Here is a 17574-nt window from a genome sequence, read left to right on the forward strand (position 1 = left end):
GTCCTTTTCCTGAAAATAAATTTGAACATCCAAGCAACAATCTGTTAAACGGATAGTTCACCCAAATGTGAAAATTCTGTCATGAATTACTCAATTCAATTGTTCCAAAGCAGCTTTACAGCAGAAAATAAGAAAAACAGAAAAACACAGAAAGGTCAAACACAGCACAGTGCATGGTGTTTATAGAACAAGCGAGATCATTCTAGTAAATAATATCTAATAAATGCAGTCTTCTGGTGAGCAAGCCAACACGGCCCTGTGGCGAGGAACCCAAACTCCAATGATAAATAAATGGAGAAACAGAAACCTCGGGAGAAACCAGTCTCAGCCGGGAGGGCCAGGTCTCCTCTGACGTGTCACAGCTGCACTCAGTGACTTTGATTAAAAGTTACTGAGTAAATGTTTATGTAAAATAGGTCGAGCTTATTAGTTGTGATTTTGGAAATTTCATTTGTTGAAACTGTTTAGGTCTAATTTTGTCTTATTTTGTGATCGATATCAGACAACAGAGGAATGTTAAAAGCAGGGAGAATAGTAATAGCATAATGTAACTGAGTGCAGCTATAACTTCAAACTGCTGTCATGTGATGTAAGTTTAGCATGAAATACTAAGTATTATAAATTTAGCATTAATGTGACAAGTAGTCCGTCTTTGCTCTTGGTTGGGGATGGAATTGCTTGAGCTGGAGCTGGGATGGCCAGTCAGTCCGCAGTCCCTCTCTAGTTGTTTCAAACCTGTATAAATGTCTTTGTTCTGATAAACACAGAGAAATATATTTGGACAAATGCTTGTAACCAAACAGTTCTTGGACCCCATTGACTAGGAAAAATGACAATGGTAGTCAAAAGTGCACCAGAACTGTTTGCTTTCCTACATTATACGGAATATCTTCTTTTGTGTTCAACAGAACAACGAAATTTGTACAGATTTGGAAAAACTTGAAGGCGATTATATAATGACATAATTTTTATTTTTGGGTAAACTTTCCCTTTAAATGTCGAATTTAGGTTGAGTATAACATACACAAGTGTTTTCAATCACTCTTAACTTACGATAGATATTTGATATTAGTCTTCCTAATGGACATTTTTACTTCCGCCTATCTAACAAGGTCAGTTTTTGCTACACTGGTGTATGTTAGAAAGAATGAGTGTCTTGAAGCCATGTCGCACAGTTCTCTCTCAGATAACAGAGACATTCTTCTCTGCGCTGAATCTCGAGCTGTTCAGCCTGACTCTCAAGGCTACAGTAACAATTAGCCGAGGTGTCAGATTCAAGTAGCCTGACTGTAATGTGAATACACTCCCATTGTCTGAGACACTGAAGATATTTTCAGCCTCTAAGAGTTGATTTCCTCTATTGTGCCAAAGGGCTCTTATTTAAGTTCATTCAGCTTTTCAAGAGTGTCATATTTGTGTAAACGCTTCACAAGTCAGCGTGGCAATGTCAGTGTAGTTTTACCCAGAATTCAATCCTCGCCGCAGAGCTGACTAAACCGTGCTATAAATCTCGACTTTGAAGAATTGCTGCTTTGAGAAAAGCCTCGATCCCTTATTTGTTTTCCATGCGAAACTAAAGTCAGAGATTGTTAATATTTTAGCGCAAGTTGTTGTTGGAACAGAGTGGGGGAATTGGAAGCCACAGAGGCACCGAGCCAACCTGTCAAAGTTCTTCTCTTAGTTTCCTAAGTTTCACTCTCATTTTCCAGCTGAGGAACAACGGTAGATCTGTGCATCACGTTCACACACAGTTTAATCCTGAAAGCTTGCGTTCTTTGTTGAGGTTTTAACACGTGTTAGCGTTTTTATGCAAACCACGTTTGTCTTCAGGAATTAAAAAGTCCAAGGAGACGACGTTGCTACATTTGGAGTAAGATGTGTCTCGTGTTTTCACGTTTCAGTTCAGTTCAACTCACATTTGTTTGTATTCTGCTTTTCACAATGCATAAATTCTATACAGAAAATGTTATGCATTTTTAAAAGAAAGTATTTACAATTGTCAAAGGTAATGTTCGGTTTTAAAGCAATGATAATGTGATCCTAAAGATTGCTGTAAAAAAGATACCGGATTGCAGTATTTACAATAGTAAAAATTAATGTGCAATTTAAAGTAATGAAAACATGGTCTTAAAGATTATAATGTGAACTTTTTTGCACGGTTTGGCAACATGTCTTCACATTTCTTCCATTTCCTATCAGCTAAGGGGCAAAGGTTATTCAATCAGACCTAATACATCTCTCTCTCTCTCTGAGTTCATCTTTAAACCTTATTGTTTTTGTTTGTGTATTTCACTCACCTATTACAAGCCTTAATATTGATATATAGCATGTCATGCATTCACTCCACCCATGCCTTGTTATCTGTTCATAGTTTGCAAGGTTGCGGCACTGTCACATGCTTGGCTTAGTGTCTGTTCTCTCATTCCTTACACACACACATACATAGAGTGCCTCATAGTGCCACTAGGGATATGGTGTAGAGAGACAGATCTCCTTACATGTGCATTGCTGAACGTGTTGGCTTGTCACCCCCTGGATTGCTCTCTGACTCCTGTGGCACTGCTCTCACTCCCTGAGCAGTGTGCATTACATCTGCACACCACACAATTATAGTAGTACACATAGACTAAAACAGGAAGCCTAGCCAACACACACAAAACATGCTAGCCACGTTGTCAAAAATAATTTGTAAAAGTAGGGCACAAAATACTCATTTTAATACAGCTGTTTGATCTGTATTGAATTTGCACTGCATTGTGTTGTTTGAGCATTTTTGGAACTGATATTCTGGCATAGTTGTCAATTTTTTGTTTTTTAGCCATTGATTTTACCAACATTTCTGGTAACCATAAAACACAACTCAACGAAAAATTTAAAATACAGGTCAAACAGCCGTAAAAAAAATCTGGAAAATTCATTCATATTCATATAGTACATGTGTACACATAAATTTACATTACTGCAAAAAAGCAATACTACTGTAGTAATACAAAAAAAAGGTGTTGATACATTTAGAAGAATTTTTCATTAGTCTGTCTTAGATATTGGTTTACTATGTTGCAATGCATTCTGGGATTGTCGCGCTAGAAAGCAATACATGCATTACTGCTAAAAATGAATGTGCGGAATAGCAACCCTGCTTAACTTTTTTAACAACCCCAACACAACATCACAGGAATTCGCAGCTATTGTACGAGACGGCTGATTCATATGAATTTATGCGATCTTATTCGTACGTTTTAGTACGATTTGCTTTCGTGCCAGTGACGTTAGGTTTTGGGGCGGGGTTAGGGGAGGGGCTTCAGTATTGCTTTTATCTAAAGTATGTTTTTGTACAATTCACAATTTTTTACAATTCACAATTCATATGAATTAGCCACCTCGCAAAACACGTACGAATTTCCAACCCAGTCTTACAACAGTTCGTGGCATCTATTCTAGAATCTACTGATTCGTGTTCTTGGACACCAATTTCCCCCTTTTTCGTGTCAGTCAGCACGAACTTTCAATATACAGACCGCGTGTGTATAAACATTTATATATTTATAACCTGATAGGAAGTCGTACATATTTAAGGAGGTAGATAACCAACACCTTACCCCAACTCAAACCTTAAAATCACAGCCGCAACGGCAAATTGCGCAAAAACGCACAAATAATAAAGTGACGAATAACGTCACAGTGGCAAAGTCAAATTATAATAAATCAAATGAATGAGTCACCTCGTGAAATAGGTACAAATTCACATCAGATTACGTTGGTATATATTTAGACATTTGAAAGTTACCACGTTAGATTGACAGTCGTGCTGGGTGACACACAAAAAAAGGGGAAATTCGTGTCCACGAATTAATAGATTACATTTCGTGACAATATCACAAATTCCCTTGAGACTGTGTTGGAATTTTCCGTGACACATCAGGAGTGTGTTGTGATGCCTTAATATGCCATCTAGTTAGGCTGCTCAGTAGATTTTGAATCAGAGCTAAGTGTTATACAAACATGTAGGCTACACATATCAGGCACATGTAATGTGTTTGAAAAAAGTAATATCAATCAATCAATCATTTGATGTGCAGCAAACATATTCTGTATATGTCACACATATACACACACTCGAGTGATGAAGGGAATGTGTAAGGAGCTGCTTCAATGGCTTTCATCAGCCCAGTACACCATTAGAATGTCACTCTGATGTTGTCTGGGTCTCTCTTGCTGCTGCCTCCTTCCTGTCTCTCAAGGATTCTTGGGACTATCAAGAACTTCCCTTGTCTTGTCAATGCCAACAGAATTCTGAGGTTAGAAATGAGACATTGTGCATACAGCATAATAGTGTCCTGGAGTCAAATGCTGTAATATTTACAAAGCCATCGTACATTAACATTTTCTGACATTGGGACTGACCTGTGCTTGAGGTAATTATCACTTTACATTTCAAGTAGACTGTTAGACCGTGAGCCAAGACCAATATTTATATATTGATATATTTTAAGCATTGTATTGGCTTTCAACACTTGCAGGGTCAAAGATGTTGTCTGCATAACAGAGAAGTGCAATGACTAACTCGTGAAGTCAAGCCCTGGAATGTGTGTCAAGTGAGATAAGATGCAAAGTTGAGTGGAATTTGTTGCTTCTTATGTAATCTCTGAATGGATTATTACTGAGTGCATTACATTCTCAAGGTGAATGTTGACTTTTGAACCCTGAGCTACACCCTGCTAACTTTCATAGAGAGCTTGAACACTGTTTGTATAGTGCATCTCCTCCTCGGGTACTCTGAAGTTTCTGCCTGATAAAACTGTTACGTAAAATAAATGTGAAAATAAACCAGCTGAGTCCTCCCATAGATAAGAAAAATGAGCTGAAGAACTTGAATGTCCTTACCAAGGTTAAAATGTTTTCCTTGATGTTGGTATAAGTAGAGATGCACCGATACCGATTATTCAGCTTGATATCTGTCGATATAAATGAATATTTCTTAACTTTCTGAATGTGAGATCAAACTGGTGAGGTTACTTAACACTTTCTATATTCAGAGCACAAAATCATTGCATTTTCCTTTCCTCTTTTGATTGACAAGATATATCGGCCCTGATCATTGGCTGTTTTTAAATTATTTAAACTGGCCGATAGTGTGAAAATTTGGAAGGGTTTGGAAGACAGCATTCACATCATCCAAACGAACCGAACCGAAAACTAACTTTAATCAAACCCGGTTGCGCACCAAAAGGGCTAATTTGAAACCGGCCTTACTCATTATCATGTCATTGTGTCATGTTTATCTTTAATCTGTGAAAAAGCAAAAAATGTCTTACCTCATCTCTTTCATATAATGAAAGTGAATGGGGACTGAGGCTGTCAAACTCATAAAAAGGTTCCCGTAAAACTTTGCCCTGAAATTGTAGCTTAGTCATTTTCACCTTTTTACTTTCGTTGGAAAATACATGAAAAGAAATAAAAGATAGTAAGAGTCAATGAGTGATTGTTCAATTTTCCTATTTAACTGTTCTTTTAAATAGAGTTTATAGATCAACATTCAGAAACATTTAATTATCTGATGGCATTATGCTTTATTATTATGATCTCAAATGAGCAAAAATGAGTTGACAGGATCTATAAAGCATAAGGAGGGTCAATTACCTTCTAATTTATCCCGTCCGTGAATGTGTGTAACCTTAACATAGTCTAATCTGTCTGTGACACCAAATCAATAAACCGCCCACCCAAGCGCAATTCATCTGCTGTGGTCGACCACGGACTTGTTTTTAGCTTTAGCAGAAACCTCACCCGCCGCACATCTGTATGGCATTAGGATCACTGAGAGATTTACAAGCACGCTGTGAATCCTGCATTTTCCTTATACCCCGACCGGGTAAGAAATACTGCAAAGTGCAAAGCCGAGTAGACCTAGAAATATCAGAAATCTCATTCCATTGTATTGTACCAACAATATAGTGTGGATAACAGAATCCTATGGATTCCTACTAAGTGAGGAGCAAACGTTTACATCCTTGAAACTGTATGTGTCGTGATTCACGGCAGGATTCCTTGTTATGTGTGGAGAGAAACGTATTATTGTCGTCTCTGACAATAATATGCGTTCTCTCCGGTGTCGCGTCTTCTAGCCCCGCCCTCTCGTTACCTCGTTAGCTTCTCCTTAGTGTTTGATCCCTGTCACCTGCCCGTCACCCTCCCTGTGTTATCATCCCTGTTTGTATTCCCCTATATATTAACCTTGTGTCTCTTGTCTTGTGCTGATTCGTTTTGTATTACCTTGTATTGTTCCTGTCTCAAGCTCTAGTAAGTTGTCTCGTATATATTGTTTTTGCTCTGTCTTGCGTGTTATCTAGTGTTAGTCCTGTCTCAGTTTTATATGGTTCTTTTGGTTACCTCGTCCGCCGGTTTTTGTCCCCCACGTGGGAAGTTTTGGTTTATATTTTATTATTGTTAACTCTGTTCCTCATTTTGTCTCCCCCATCGTGGGTGTTTGATTTGTGTTTTTGATTAAATCTTGTTATTCTACCGTTGTCTGCACCTGGGTCCTCATTCAGAATCATGACAGAACGTATCAGCCAACAGAGGACCCAGCAGACAGCGAGTTCCACCTCCCTGCGGAGCCGTCAGGCTCACATCTTATACGGCCTCCGTCAGAAGGGGGCTGACATCAGGGACTTCGCCTGGGAGTTCCTAGCCTCTGCGGGCAATTCGGAGTTCACCGAGGCGGAACTCAAAGTCATTTTTAATGGCTGCCTCGATGAACCCCTCAGAGGTAAGGATGCTAAGGCCCGGTTCGCGATGCACCGTGAGGAGCCCAGGGACCCTACCGCGCCGGGAACTCCACCACCCCTGGCCCCCATACCGGAGGACCGCATCCTGGCTGTGGTTTCCCTGGAAGACCCCACACCTTCCGCCTCATCCCCTGCTACCTCGTCACCACCAGTCACCCTCCGTGGCAAGCGGGGGAGGAGAGTGTCCTCGGGGTCCTCTTCAGAGGCATCCCAGCCGGAGCTAGCCGCTCCCTTCACCTCCTTCTTGCAGCCGACCACCAGGCGAGTGGTTCGGTTCAAGAAGAAGAGGCAACGGCGGGCAGCGCGGGATCCGCCCCAGCTGGTAATCCAGCCGGCGTCCCAGCCGGTGGTGCAGGCGGCGTTCCAGTCCGGCGCAGGCGGCGTCCCAGCCTGTCAGCCAGTGTCCAGTTCGGGAGCCCGACGGCTCAGCCGGCGTCCAGTCCGGTGCAGCCGGCTCCAGTCCGGTGCAGCCGGCTCCAGTCCGGTGCAGCCGCGTCCAGTCCTGCAGCCGGCGTCCAGTCCGGTGCAGCCGGCGTCCAGTCCGGTGTCAGCCGGCGTCCAGTCCGGTGATCCAGCCGGCGTCCAGTCCGGTGATCCAGCCGGCGTCCAGTCCGGTGTCCAGCCGGCGTCCAGTCCGGTGATCCAGCCGGCGTCCAGTCCGGTGTCCAGCCGGCGTCCAGTCCGGTGATCCAGCCGGCGTCCCAGTCCGGCATTCAGCCGGCGTCAGCCCTGTCCAGCCGGCCCGTTCAGCCGGCGTCAGCCTGTCCAGCGGCCTTCCAGCCGGGTCAAGCCCTGTCCAGCCGGCCTTCCAGCCGGCGTCAAGCCCTTCCAGCCGCCTTCCAGCCGGTCCCTGGGAGACTCCCAGGGTCAAGGACTGTTCCCCCAGGACTTATCCTAAGTCCCCCAGGACTCCGCGCCCTCGAGCGCACCCGGGACTGGGACTATTCCCCCTACCCTTTGGTCCCTGCCTATGGACCCTTGTTGTCCCCACCCCCCCTCCCATGTTTTTATTCTTGTTGTACACCAACTGTTGTTTGTTGTCTTGTGCCCCTGATTTTGTGTACCATGTTTGTTGGTCTGTCTTGTCCAGTCTGTCTTGTCCTGTTTGTCACCTTGAGGAGCGTCAGGATTGCTCCTTAAGGCGGGGGTTCTGTCGTGATTCACGGCAGGATTCCTTGTTATGTGTGGAGAGAAACGTATTATTGTCGTCTCGACAATAATATGCGTTCTCTCCGGTGTCGCGTCTTCTAGCCCCGCCCTCTCGTTACCTCGTTAGCTTCTCCTTAGTGTTTGATCCCTGTCACCTGCCCGTCACCCTCCCTGTGTTATCATCCCTCGTTTGTATTCCCCTATATATTAACCTTGTGTCTCTTGTCTTGTGCTGATTCGTTTTGTATTACCTGGTATTGTCCTTGTCTCAAAGCTCTAGTAAGTTGTCTCGTATATATTGTTTTTGCTCTGTCTTGCGTGTATCTAGTGTTAGTCCTGTCTCAGTTTTATATGGTTCTTTTGGTTACCTCGTCCGCCGGTTTTGTCCCCCACGTGGGAGGTTTTGGTTTATGTTTTATATGTGGTTATAGTGCTGTTCTCTTTTTGTCTTCCCCCATCGTGGGTGTTTGATTTGTGTTTTGTGTAATAAATTCTGTTAACCCCTTCTACGCTGTCTGCATCTGGGTCCTCATTGAGAATCATGACAGTTGAGCTTTGAAATATAATCAAAAGTTTACGATCATGTGCCCCAAATAGTCTCATTTCCCAATGACTACAGTATTGAGATTTCTCATTAGTAATATGAAAATCAGATGCGCATTATGTTATAGGCCAGATGGTGTTTTGATATAGATTACCATAAGAAAGAAAAATCACAGATGAGACAATTTAATATTTTTCTTAGACATCAAAAAGATTAAATAGAGAGCAAAAGTCTCATGCGTCATCATTGTCAAACTGAGTCTGCAATCAAAGTTTGATATTACTGAGGATTATATGAATTTAACTCCAGATTATTCTGTCTTTTTTTGATTATAATTTAATTCTTTTTTTATAATTTTAATTTATATTAATATGAATATTTTATTGTATGTTCATTTTTTTAAATTAAATTAAAACTATTCAATAGTTATTGATTCTTTGTGAAGGTCTACCGGAAGTTACGTTTGGGCCACATAACTTTTGTTCACGTTGTTGCCAATGAAACTGTCTATGCAATGTACATTTCACTGCTCTATATATTTCATCTCATTTTTTTTTTATCGGAGCGTAAATTGGCATTTAAATGAAACAACTCCTGAGCAATGACTGAGCAACCTCAGAGAAATAAATTGTGTTGTGTTATACTGAATTCATGAGTTGTCAATAAATTACTTGCATGCACCATTTGTGTTTTCAGAACGCAAGATTTCCTCTTAGATTTTTTTTAAACTGATCACTATCGATAGCAAGAACCATTTTCAAGAAAGTCACTTTGCTAGCTACTTTTAAAATGTAGTAAAAATGGATGGACATCCAACAAGCTTGCATGTCTCAAATCAGATTTTTAAAAGAGTTGATGTGTATTTAACTAAAACATGTGTTTTTTAAAGATGCTATTTTAGAAAGAATATCCCCAGTTAACTTTTGAGCGTCATATCACACTGATTTTACTGCTTTTGGACTGTGTTGCCTGCCAGAATTGGCCACTTTTCCAGTCTTGAAAGACCAGATTTGGCCGGAGCAGGGAATCGCCATATGGTATTTTCCTGCCACAGTTACATGGATTAATGCATAACGCATGACGTGCCCTAGGCGCATGTTTTATAGTTGAAATGACTCACTCTAGCTCAGTCTGCCACAATGCACCCTCTCTCAGTCAGTCAGTGACTTGCTCTCAGATTAGTCCCAGTCTCACAGCCAGCAGGGAAGCTACATGCACTATAATTTCAACAATTCTGAATTATCCACGGTTCACCAAGAGCTGAATCTAATGTTATAAGAACGATCTATGGTTTATTTATCTATGATTCAATTTATGTTGTCACCTTTTTTTTTTTAGCTTTTTTATCAAATGTTTTTGGAAATGCAATAATTCAAAGCTGTGAACAAAGCCAAAGTAGAAAAATTGCTGGTGGAAGTATGGGTTGTAAAGCCATATGTTGTTATTGTTGTTTCACACTATAGAATGCTGATGCGTTCCATGCAACAAGTACATTATATGTGTCCATATAGCATGTCTGAAGACTCGAGTCGCAGAGCAGAACTGTTTAATGCATGAAGCACACACGCACGCTGTGTCAAGAATTCCCTTATTGACAGGAAAGGCCAAACTTCAAACCCGGCGAGCTTGGCCAGGTGGATTAGCAAGTCAATGCTAACCCCATGTGTGGGTAATCTTACTGCAGACACATGTGACCTTGGTTAATTATTTCACTCAAAGCTGCAGGTGGTGTTTCAATTACAGCCAAATGAACTCTCTTGAGGGGCAAGTGCCCGGCAAAACAGTCACTCACACAAGCGCGCACTCCAATAGAAGTACTGGACTCATTTGCAATACAAATAATACCACCCTTCAATAGGATCATGTATTGCTCTGGGCTGTGTAATTGAAGTTCTTTTAGTCAGTTTATTTAGTCAAATTGCCTTTTTTCTTCAACAAAGGGAATACCTCTTACTTATATGTGCCCTATGTGTATGTTTTTATATAGTTATCCAAGACAATTATTAATCAGAAAACCATGGTGTACAATTGATGTTTTCTTCTTGTGTCAATGGCAATCATTTTCTAGAAATGAAATAGGGCTCCACTTTATATTAGGTGCCTTTAGCTAACATGTACATGTCTTATATCCGTAAACACAACCTTAACCTTACCCAGAACAACATAAATATGGTGTTGTATTCATGTTGTATAGCTACAAAATATTACTGCAAGAGAGAATCCACAAATATTACAATTTGTAGTCCATTTATTATTTTTTGTGAGTAAGTAAAACCCATATTCCTTAATGGCACACATACATCTTGGAGACGTCTATTTGATGTCTGCATTTATATCTGCAAGATGTCTTTTTTGAGTGTTTGCTCATCACGTCTCTGAGACTCATCCTATCAGATGTCATATAGACATTTAGAACATGTCTGTAAGATGTTTATGATTTAGAATGAAATTAAAACTACTTTTTCTAAGACGTTTATCAGATATTTTTACACAAGCAGATGTTTTCCAGATCTCTAGATCTTTTGCATACATCTTATAGAGGTACATGTGCTATTTGGGTTAGAAGTTGACAAGAAGCTGAAGTGTAGAAAGACATCAGAAAAATTGTTGATCAGTATTGGTGTACGTTTTGAATGCTTAGATTTTCTAAAAGTGAATTTTGTTAAAGGTTTAAAGAACACTAGTTGTGGGACCTCAAATTGAATTAGTCACTATTTAACTAAAATGTGCTTTTGTTGTTGTTGTTGTTGTTGTTTTTCCTGTCTTGCCCAACACTGTGATTTTGTTCTCAAGTAAACATGAAATAAAAATGTTGTACTTTCTTAATAAACTGATCTTATAAGTGATTGATATTCTTTTTGGGCTAATGTCAACAAGGTTGTCATTCTTGGATTGCAATTCTAATGCAATTTTTTCACATGTGATATTTGGAAAGTGTTCTTTTTTGCTCCTGTCTGAGATGAATCAAACAATCATTTTCTTTTCTTTGGGTTCCTGTAGAAGCTCTGCGGTCTTCTAGACTGCAGACTCCAGTCGCTCAATGAAAGATTGCTTTGATTACATCAGCACTTCCTGACAGAAAAACAATGATGACTTCGTTTTAAGGTGTGGAAAACTTGTTCTGCCGCCGATTGTCATTAAATAACTACAAAACCATAGAGCAATGCCGTAAAAATATTTGTTGGAATTAGGTCCATCAAAGCAAGAGCATGTCAGGTCAGCAAGTCCAATTCATCTGTACTTTGAACGGGCCTTTCCTGGAAAGCAGATTGGCTGAGGTTGCTTTGTCGATCAGTCTTTTAAACCACTTAATTACCATCATGTAAGGTTTGTGATTGCGCTAAAATGTCTCTCTGTTTGTTATAGAAGCCATAAAAAGCTTCCGTCCTCTTCAACCTCAGCAACCATCTTTTCTGCTTCTGCCTCTCTGTGTTCTTCTCCTCTGTGATGAAACACTTTCTCCATTTTTCAATCCCACTTAACCTATTGTCCTTTGTTCTTTGCCTTTCTCAGCTTCTGTCTCTGGCTTTTAATGCATTTTCTCACCCACGTCTCTCTCAAGCTCTCCCTCTTCTGCATTTTCTCGCATCTATCACATGTAATACTGTGAGTCTGATGTGGCGGCGTTTTGACTGTTGTGCCTGTTGCAGACATAATAATGAAGCCCAATGGTAGGTAATAATGACACAAACCCTCTTGTGCGCCGTCTCCGTAAGCGTCAGATGATTGTTTACTAATAACAACATTTAGCTGACTTGCACAAAAATTGGGAGAAGAATTAAAAAAGCAGATGGAAATAAGATCAAGAAATGCAGGATTGTTGCAGTTCACGTAAGGTTTAGGTGAGTCGGCACAAACAGAGAGAGCCTTTTAGAGAGAGTCTTCTAAGTTTCCATCGCTGTTAAATGAATCGAGCACACAAATTGATTGCCTGGTTGATTGTGTTACGACCGTCAATGTGCGAATCAGTTAAATTGAAGTGGAACCCACACAACTACATCTTGTGTGATTGTACTGCCGGATTCGATCCAAATGTCGTCCATGCAAGATGAAGTCTCCTTGACCTCACAGCAGGGTCGGTTTAAACGTGACGTTTTTGAATTAGTAATGAAGACATGTGTCTTCCAAACGAAGTGCCCGAATGAGAAAGCAGTTCACACACTGCAAAACAACCCTGTAAAAAAGGTAATATTCCGGCAGCTGGGAAGCCAGAAAAATACCTTGAAATAAAAAATTGTGTACAGTAAAAAAAATATTGTCTATTTCTGTAGTTTTATATTTTTGTACCGTATTTCAAAAATACATTAAAATACTGTCGTTTTTTACGGTGCATAAAACGATTTTTTTGGTAAGTTTTTAGTTTTCCTTTCATATTTACATACTTTATATATTTACAGGTTTCAGTGGCAACAACATGAACAAACGTTATTTGGCCCAAACTTAACTTCGACCTCCACAAATAATAAATAACTGTTGAGTTTTCATTTCATTTAATACACTTAATATACAATAAAATATAAAGATAAATGAACATTGATAATAATAAAAAATAAATATAAAATAAATTGTTATATTACTAGCCAGACCGATAACCAAACACAGACCGAAGTTGACTTTGGGCCAGAAGAGTGCATCCAACAGTCTAGAAGTAAAATGAATTTGTTTAATTTAAGTACTTCACATAAATAGACAACAAGCTGTGGGATTTAATATGAAAAAACATGAAAAAAAATCTGCAAAACATATCCAAGTCCCTTTATTAAAAAGCGTTGCTCTCGTCAGAAGTGCCCCAAGTTTATCAAAATCTCGAAACCTCCGGTTCCTTCTGAAGGTGGTCTATGTTTAACCAGTTTAATTTTGGATTTTTTATTTCTGTTCGAAAACATGCCACAATTCTCAACCTGCCACACATTAATGTTTCCGAGTGACTTTGGTTTGATAAACCTTTTAAGAAGCCCTTAAACTGTGAAGAGTGACAATTTGAAAGATAAGCGAGCGCTTTCCCTTTCAAAGAGCGAAACGACATCTGAAAGCGAGAACGAAAGCGAGAACGAGAGCTGGCAGCTGACGCAAAGCGTCTCATTTTCTTGTTTAAAGTTACAGTGCGCCTCTGAGTTAACAAACCATGGGATTGAGCCTTCCACCACAGCCTGCGTGCATATGCATTCTCCTGCACACACACTCAGCTCGTAGGTCTTTGTTCTTGAACCTTTTGTGATGCTTGCCCTGGATTCAGCAAAGCTTGGTGCTGTTGAGTGAGACTAAAGGAGTCTCTCTCTCGCTCGCTCGCTCGCTCTCTTCTGCTCGCTCTCTCTCTCAGTCAATTTCTCCTCCGCACCCCCAACATTCAGTCTAGCTCTCTTTGTCGTTATTTTGTTCAGTCTCTTCACCTGACTAAGCAGTCTCTCTCTCTCTCTCTCTCTCTCTCTCTCTCTCTCTCTCTCTCTCTCTCTCTCTCTCTCTCTCTCTCTCTCTCTCTCTCTCTCTCTCTCTCCGTCTGTAACAAATTAATGCTTGTGCTTTCTTGGTGTTTGCCAGTGTTTGGTGCGATAATCTACCTTCCTGAAGATTTGACTGTTTTTCGCTTTTTTACTAGGTTCATTAGAGCAAAAGCAGCTCTTGGCTTTCTACCAGACATGGAGAACCTCTTTCCAAACAGGAACTTTCATGGAGACATTCCTCGTGTGGAAAAGGAAATCATGTCCACCCCCCACACGCATGCTCGCACACTATTCTCCCAGTGTATACGCACACACATGCACAAAAAACTCACTGTACAACACCCAGGTACATACTAGAGTAAATCCTGTGGCTTTGAATAAATGCAAAGTGCGTTTTGTATCCGAAGGTGACCATCAGTCTGTCACGTTCAGTTCAGTTTAAGTTTATTTGTCTAGTGCTTTTCACAGTTTACAATGTTGCAAAGTATCTTTACCGAAGACATTAAAGTAAGCATTCACAATTTTTACATGCTTTTAAGGGGCGGGCTTATATGATATAGATTTCTTTAAAGGGACAGTTCACCCAAAAATGAATATTATGCCATCATTTACTTCAAAGTTCAAAATAACCCAGCATTTTTGTGGACAGAAAATATGCAGAGAAGGGTCTAGATCTTGTATGATATGTGGAGAGACTGCATTTTATGCCCTTCATATAGCAACATGCCAGCTGAGAGCTCAGGTCATGTTTCAATTTTGTTTTAATTCAGTTAGTGATCAAGAAAAATGCATAAGGGTCAGTGCCAGACAAGCATAAACACATTCAGCCACATCTGTGTCATTGTCAGGGGAGCTCGAAAGAGAGTCGTCGGTAGCTGTGATGTGTCACCAAGCACTGTTTACTCATCGCTGAAAACACGTTTGAAGTCAAAAACAAGCACGCGCACACACAGTGAGTTTAGCCAACAAGTAGCAACCTTGAGGGCATCAGCCAGATGTGTTTTATCTCTAAGGTGAAAGGTCAAGTAAAACAAATTGCATAAATTCATTCCCAGTAAGAAAACTATCCACAGGGCTGCAGATACTCATCTGGTTGTTTTTATCTGGTTTAAACTTCATCACTGTACAATCAGTTTGTTTATTTTTAGCCAAAAAGAACAAGTATTAAGTTTAATCCAAAACAGGTATAAAATGGCAGGATTAGTCAACACACACCAAAGCAACGAAATGATAGGGATCTACAGGTCACCCCTATTTTGGCATTTACAGTACTGTGTACTGTGTAAGTACTCTTATTTTAAAGGTTACATCAGTCCCCTTTGATTAAATTTACCTTATTTACCCTGGAAACAAACTTTTCAATGAACAAAAATACTCTGGATGAATCTACAGTAGCAGGTCAGATAACAGTTTGGAAGAATGTGTAACTGCAAGCCAGTGTTTTGAATTTATTAGGGTATTGATTGTGAGTACTTTAGTTGTGGCGATTTATCTGAAAGCCTAATTAATAAACTTCTCAAAGTTATGCTTGGATATCATGCCGTCACTGTCTTTTTTCTTAGACAATGCAGGGCAGAATGTCTTTGTCCACTTCTTTGTTCAACCCTGTTACGCTGTGACCCCTTCTTGGCACAAAGAATAAAAATGTTGTTAATTTGGAGTGTTACAAAAAATTTGCACTAACCTTCAACCTCATCCGTTCATGGCTGAATTATCATCATGTTTTAGAAGAATATGATCATGGGCTCTTTTTAAATTATAGGTCACGATTTATCACAAGCACTGAATCTATTAAAAGTTTAGTTTCTTACTGGTGGAAAAATAATTGCTTGTTTTGCCTTTTATTTTTGTTTTCTTGAAAAAAAATATTTTTCCTTGGTAAAATGCATGTAGCCAAACACTGTCTGCTGTTTGTTTGTATCATCAGTTGACAGTTGACCAGTCGCATTGATCACAGAAACCATGCTTTTCAGTTTTGTCTGCTTAATCTGTTTGGTGGAGTCTCAGTTCTGATTTCTGCGTTCTTCTGATTCATCTCTCTAATTCACCCACTCCCACATCACATTTTATCATTCGGGAGACAACACGAAAGAGTTCGAAATCTGTGACACCAATCTGCTACAGCAGAGGTGACAGTCAAATGTACCGTTCTAATTTTAAGACGAGCTAAATTAGAAATCTGACAGGTATTTTCAACTTTTCTCCAAGTTTTCTGCACTCAGACAAGAAGCAAAATATTGACTTGATCTTTGCAATTGAAATAGATTTCTTTATCATTTTCCTTCCAATTCTTAATCTTCATACTTATTTTTTTATTCTTAGCTGATATCTTTTAACTGGCAGCTGTAACTCATTTCTTTACCTCTGTTCAGAATACCATGTCACAGCCTCCGTCAACATCAGTCAATAATAAACTTATGAGTCTGTCGTTAAATGAGAGACCCAACAGCACAGATTCTCCACGGAGAGAAAAGGGGACACTGAGGAGGCGGGAACCCTCAAGAGCTAATGATTCACATTTCATATCCCCCACACAGGGGCCCTTGTCTCTGCCATGAGGGGCCTCTTCGGGGGTTTGTTTTCACTGCGCACACTAAAATAAATGGGAGCCACAGATGAAGGCTAGCCACTTGAGGAATCGAAATCATGATGTCCGCAAGTAAAGAGCCACTCATATCATATAGTCTGGTGCTCATTATGTGTGATCTTTTCATATGCTGGTGGTTTGTTTTTCCTAATCAAGTGTAACAGGTGAAGTTAAGATTTAATGCATTTGATAAATGCTTTTATCCAATGGAACTTACAATGTATTATAAGGTATACATTTTATCAGGGTGTGTGTTCCTGGAAATCAAACTCGTGACCTTGCGCTGCTTACACGATGCTTTACCGTTTGAGCTACAAAAACAGGTGAGGTAAGTAAGTAGTTTTTTTAAGAGAATCGTTGTTTTTAGTTCTCAACACACTTTTATTAATAAAAAATGACATTAGTGCAGTATGGATTGGACCAGACGTATCTTCAATTAGTTCTTGTGTCTCTTGCGACATGTTTGAATGTGAGAAAAAAAGTCAATATGATGGTGGGCCTGGTTTTCTGTGAAGAACGTCAAGAGTGATCTTTTGCTCACAAAGCTTCCATATGACTTTAGAGGACTTGAAATACAATTTTCATCGTGCAAAACCCTTTCTCGTTCTACATTTATGCATCTAAATCTACCTACACTGAATTTAATTTTAATGCATACATCTTATGCTGGATTCAAACTCATGACCTGTTCACTGCTAACCAAATCGTATACCAACTGAGGTTTATAACACTACGGGGTGGTCTCCCATTCAGGGTTTAAGACTAGTCCTAGACTGCAGTAAATGTTACAGCTGTCTAAACTAAAAACAACTTGCATTGACATATCCTAAAATACGTCAGTGCCATTGTTTTGTCTCAAAATGCACACAAGTGATGTTTTTTGTATGCCATGTTTGTAAAAACTACTTAAATGTCCTTATATAACTAAGGCCTAGTCCTGATTTAAGATAATCCCTGTGCGGTAAACCACCCCTCTATCTTGAATATAACTTAGATATAGAGTTAGATAGATTGCTTTAATAGTCCGCTATAACATAAAGAGAAACGCCCATATGCCCCTGTATT

Source organism: Triplophysa rosa, linkage group LG7 (genome assembly GCF_024868665.1).
Source record: "Triplophysa rosa linkage group LG7, Trosa_1v2, whole genome shotgun sequence".
Classification (NCBI taxonomy): Eukaryota; Metazoa; Chordata; class Actinopteri; order Cypriniformes; family Nemacheilidae; genus Triplophysa; species Triplophysa rosa.